The 6,132-nt window shown below is 38.6% G+C and overlaps 1 long non-coding RNA gene across 1 annotated transcript; it reads right to left on the bottom strand.

Moving 5' to 3' along the window:
- Positions 1–325: 325 nt before the first annotated feature.
- On the bottom strand, positions 326–2,436 carry LOC308195487. Its single transcript, XR_013951540.1, has 3 exons — positions 2,393–2,436; positions 1,418–1,479; positions 326–496 (listed from the first exon to the last, which is right to left on the bottom strand). It is a non-coding gene; the product is annotated as an uncharacterized lncRNA (long non-coding RNA).
- Between the last annotated feature and the right edge of the window lie 3,696 nt (positions 2,437–6,132).

The raw sequence follows: 6,132 nt of genomic DNA on the forward strand, positions 1-6,132 counted from the left end.
CACTCACTGAACTTCATGAGTTATAAAATGACTAGAAGAGCATTACATATTCTCAGGTTTTTCCTTTGCTCCCTTTGCATATAAGCAACTAGCACAGATTCAAGCACACCTGAGCCATGTCATTAGACTGACAACATCCAATTACAGTGCAGATGAAAATGTTCAAGTTACTGCATCTTTACAAAACCCTAAAGCTTAGATACAATAAAGGTATGTCTTATATATCCAAGTGACAAACACAAAAATGTGGGAATCAACAGCAACAGACACTATGACTAAAATACGACAGAATATGAAGTCTGCAAAGCAGCACATATTCCTCCATCTGTCATCCATTGCAAACGGCACACCTGACCTTCTGTACACAGGGTTTCTACAGCTGCTAATTCTCTGTTTTGATGTGAGCCTCAGAGACTTGGCACGTGTCCTGAGAGTCTTCAGCCTCACAGCTTTGTGATAATGTCAGAGTCCCAAGAGAGACAAAAAGACTTATCTTCTGTGGTTAAAGAGTAAAGTGTGAAAATATGCATTTAAAAGGTTCAAACAACAGAAGGTAAGTTAAAAAAAAATGTTTTAAACGGCACATTAATATATATATTTAAACCAAATGCTCCACCTATGGTGGCTCAAATCTAGAGCTGCCAAGATAAAAGAGCAGCCTAGGGGCTCTGAAATGAAGCTAGAGCCCTATCTCAGCTCACTACCATACCTCCCTTCCACCCACACTTCGGAGCTATACTTTCTAAAAGATTCAAGACAGAACAAATCATCCATGCATGCTGTGCTTCATCATGCGTCAGTTAAATTGCAGCTAATTTTATTAATGGAAGATAGGGAAAATATAGTCTACAAAGTACATGCAAAACTTAGTCCTCCAGTCATCCCAATCCAGCAAGGTCAGCAGCAAGTCCCCAGGCCTTGCCCTTGGATTTCCCTCGATTAAAACCAGGGCACAAGGAGAGGATGGCATGCATGTACATTCGCTCTACAATTACCTTAAAGGAGGCTATAGCAAGGTGGGAATTGGGCTCTACTCCCAAGCACCGAATGATAAGATGAGGGGAAATGGCCTCAAGTTGCACCAGGGGAGGTTAAGTTTGGATATGAGGAGAAATTTCTTTCCTGAAAGGGTTGTGGGCATTGAAATAGGCTACCCAGGGAAGTGGTTGAGTCACCATCCCTGGAAGTCTTCAGACAAACTGTAGATTTAGAACTTAGTAGCATGGGTTAGTGGTGGACTTTTAGCACTAGGTTAAAGGTTGGACTGGATGATCTCAGAGGTCTTTTCCAAATGGAATGATCCTATGATTCTACGACACATCTCACCCCAGTTCAGACTCAAGATGCAACTGGGGCATCTGCCCAGACAAAGGAATTGTAAGCTTCTCCAGCAAGTCAGAGGTAGGAAATATCTTACCCATAGCGTTGTGTTGAATTCTGGGGTGTGGGATATGAAGTCTGGCCTTCCCTGTTTAATATCTGGATGCATACATATGTATATTGTTATAGGTATACACATATGCAAAGTCTAAAACAAAGATATCTTTCCTGTCTTCTCCACATCCTTTACTACCTGTAGATTTCATATGAATCCTATACCAAAATAAAAATTCTCACCAGTGAAATGCTACTACATTCTTCTAAATTATTACTGTTTTTCTACACGTTTTCTTTTTTAGAATTGAGTCTCTAGAATGAATCTCTAATTCAGATGGGGTTTTATCATTTTATTTGTTCTTCTGCTTCTTAGTATGTGATTTCTTTTCACTAACAACTGACTTGCAGACCATTTCATGTTTTCAATGAAGATTTAAACTCTCATTAGCCTAATGATTTTTTTCTCAAAATAGGAATTTCAAATAAATGTACTTTGTTCATTGATTTATTATGCAATTAATTTATTTTCGTATTTTATACACATCCTGAGGAAAGATTAACACATACTACACATATACTAGAAAGGGGGGAGAACATTTCTACTCCAAATAGCATACTGAAACATTAATACAAATAAAGCAGGAATGGTTGCAAGACATTTTCAGTAGAGTAAATGTTAAAATGTTGCCTGAGCGCCTAAGGAGTGATTTCACAATTCTGACAGAGGAGGTGTCAATCAAAGTCTGGGGAAATGGACTGGACGTCTTTCTTACAATAATAATCCAGTTATTTACCTTTTAACTCCAATTTTTGTGATACAATTTTGTTCAAACTTCTAAAATTATCATATTGTTTCTAGTAAAAGATGATAATCTTTGCATTTTCAAAGAGTCTTTCCAAAACGTGTTAAATTGCTGCAACCATGGTTTCTGTTTCATTCTTTTAGTACTCTCTTTTTGGTATTGATGATGCTATCATAAAATATTATGACAGTTTAAACTTAAATGTTCACTACCTTTGGTTCCAGTAACCACAGTAAGGCAGCTGTTTCCAGTAGGGCACATGATGTAGACATTTTTATCATTTCACTGTTTTCAGCCCCAGTTCCTGAAAAGCAAATTCACAAAAGCAGGGCTAAAGAAGTCAGGCCAGAAATGAAATGCTCATTCATCTTCCAATTAGGAACTGAAATAGTAAGAAATAGTAGTTGGGTTGTAGCTGTCATATTCAAGGGGTACAAGAAAGCCAAACCAGCTCTGTATGGAAAGGTAATCTCTTCTACCAGATCAACAGAACTTTTAAAGTAAGGGCTGATTGTGCCATCTGTTAGGTTTAAATTAAAGGAAGAAGACAATGGAACTATAAAATACTTAACTATCTTAAAATTTTCCTATTGATTATAGAATTTGACAATTTTGTAGTTTATGTATTGTAAAATACTGTAACCACATATTCATGCTGAGACTTTGATCAGCATACCAGATGCCTCTGAGCTTCTAATCTGAAATGATAAAGCATGCTTCAAAAATATTTAGTTTGAAGGAAAGGATACGATTTAAGCACCAGTAATCATGATTCAGGCCGAAATAAGTCAATTTATTGTAAAACAAATTTTTGAAGCCTCAGGGAGATTTCTTCAGAGGGTTAGACTTTCAGAAAACCAGTATCTTCCAAGGTTTACTGAAAAGCTGATTCTGAATTGTCCCTTCTGCCTAATAATACATCCCCTCTGAAGTTTAATTTTTAGACTCAGACTTTGATAAAGAAATACCAGACACAGTTTCAGTTTATCTGCCAAAGACTTTCAGCTCTCCTGTTCTAACTGTCCCTGTCCAGGGTGGAATGCATTCCTATTTCAAGTGATGCAGTCGCAATCATAAGGCTGCATTCTCTTCACATTAAGATACATATTGCATTCCCTTCAAAAATAACTGTTCTCAACCACCACATATAGAGGAGAGGGAACACTCAGCAATACCACATATATATTTTTTTCATTCTTTTTCTTTCATTGTTAGTGCTATGCTAGTAGAAGCTAGTCTAAGCCTTGGTAAACTCTTACCTCTTGCTGAGACAGATGACAAGGTTCTGAATTCAGTTAGGCACCAGTTGGATCAAGTGGCCATTGCCTAACTAGGTATAATTGAATTTTTCACATAAAGGTGCAGTACACAATCTCTAAATGAACTGACACACAGCAGAAAGAAAACTGGAGGCAATCAGCATACGCCTGGTTTCCAGTGCTGTGAACAAAACCATATACGCAAGGAGATATCCAGCCCGCTAGCTTGAGAGGACACGGGATATTCCTTCTATTACTGCCAAAAAATGACATTTTAGTTACAAACATCTCTACCTAAATTCGCTCATAACTTGACAACAGAGAGAGCAGGAGGGCAGGTATTTCCAGTGTGCCCAAAACTAAAACAGTCATGGATGTCAGTGGCCATTAATAAACTAGGACAAGATATCTCTCAAATTCTCAGAACAAAATAACACCTTTTATTTTTAGGTTCTCATGCTCAAAGGTCTTCCACTAAAAGGTCTAGCAATTCCTTCCTGTTTGGGCTCTAGAATGAAAGAGCAAGACAAACTCTGGACCAGTGTAAATTCCATTTCTTGTCGAAGTTGATTTTCTAGCATTTTAAGGTGTATTGCTGGCATGAAGAAAGAATATGGAGAGATCTGGAGAACTTTTCTAAATGGAAACATGGTGCCAAAGAACACAAGAACAAGTACGAGCAAATAACATTTTGCTCATTCTCCAGTCTCCCACTGTAACATTTATTTGCTGTTGAGTCTATCTCCTCAAGAAATACTGCCACATCCAGCCTTCACTTGGATAAATAACATGTACTTACTGTTTTGATAGAGCTTACTAGTCAGACTTCATTCAAAGTAACTTGAATTCAAATGAAAATTCCTTTGGCATTGTTTGGCATTGGATTGGTATGATCACAGAGAATAGAGAAGGCGCATTTCATAAAAACCAATGTAACACCTGAATATTAAGGTAATCACAACTTACACTATTTGGAATTGCTGTCCAATGTTCTTCAGTTAGACTGGCTGTGGCTAACCTAGAGGGAGAAGTGGCCTTCAGAACTGAGGACAGAGAGCTAAGAAAGGCAAAAATTGTCATGAATGACAAAAATATGCAGGATAAAATTAGAGAACTTCTGAAGAGAAGCAAGAACAGTGGATTTCAAAACCTCAGGAAATGACACACTCGTTCATCACTGCAGAAATCATATGCATGCATATGGAACATTATTGTAGATGCTGTAGTAGAGGCCACTTTAAAATACAATGTCTTAATTTTTTTTTTCTGCTGAAGTGCCTGTTTTCCAAGAATGTATGTTAATCAACTATAGTGCCTTTTCAAGCTAATCAAGCACAGTAACTGAAGGCGAAGCAGCCATGCTGCTCAGTTTAGTGCCTTCAAACATATTGTCTTAGATTTGTTTCTTAAAAGCGAATGCTTTCACCTTAGAAAAATTGATTTTTTCTCAGTTATTTCTTACCACTCATTTATATGGTATTCTTCTCTACAAAAACCAGAAATGAGCCAGTACTAGCAGGTAAACAGGTGGCAGTGTATGAAGGACTACCCAACTGACAGTTAAATAGCGAAAATTATAATGAATCAGCAAAATATTTCACACAAAAATTGCCTGTATTGCCTGTATTCACATCAAGAGGCTGAATGGAAGGATACAACGGGGAACTGCTTAGCCAAATTCCTGCTCTCTGAAGCGTCCAGTTCTGGGCTCCCCCATACAAGAGGGACATGGACCTACTGGATTGAGTCTAGCAGAGGGCTTCTAAGATGTTGGGGGGAGTAGAGCATCTGTCGTATGAGGAGAGGCTGAGAGCTGGACCCATTTATCTTGGAGAATAGAAAACTGAGAGGGGATCTTATCAATGTGTATAAATATCTGAAGGGAGGGTGTCAAGAGGCTGGGGCCAGACTGTTTTCAGTGGTGCCCGGTGAGAGGACAAGAGGCAACAGGCACAAACTGAAACACAGGAAGCTCCAGCTGAATATGAGAAAACATTTCTGTACTGTGAGGGTGACAGAGCACTGGAACAGGTTGCCCAGAGAGGCTGCAGAGTCTCCTTCTCCAGAGATATTCATAACACACCTGGATGTGACCCTGTGCTCTAGGTGACCCTGCTTGGCAGGGGGTTGGACCACATGATCTTCAGAGATCCCTTTCAACCTCAAACACTCTGTGATTCTGTGTGATTCTGTGATTGCTTAAGGAAATTGCATCTCTGTAGCTGAAGCCTTTTTAAAGAATAAAAACCTATTCCTGTACTATTTGGGGTCTGCAAACCATTGGGAGTATGGGTCATCTTTAGCTACATGTTTGTGCAGAGCCTAACAAAAAGAAGCTTCATTTGCAGACAAAACTGCAGCTGCTACTTCAATAAAGATACACAAGTGTACGTCAAAAAGCATAAAACAAAGCACATAACTTGGAAGGGTCTACAAGCTAAATAACAGACATCTCCTGACAGTTTTGTTTAACTGCAAGTGATTTCACATCACCTGGAGATGTGAAATCACCTGTGCCTCTCCAATGGTTTATGGATGATAACAAGAAAAGGGCACTTTGAAATTCAGCATTATACATCAGTGAGACAAAGTCAGTTTTCTGTTCTTCTTTTCATGAGGTGACACAAACCCCAAAAGTCCATTTCATCCATTCTTCAGATAGACTTAGGATTTATATCCATCAACAAGCATTC

Source organism: Anser brachyrhynchus, assembly GCF_964034855.1.
Source record: "Anser brachyrhynchus genome assembly, chromosome: 5".
Taxonomy (NCBI): Eukaryota; Metazoa; Chordata; class Aves; order Anseriformes; family Anatidae; genus Anser; species Anser brachyrhynchus.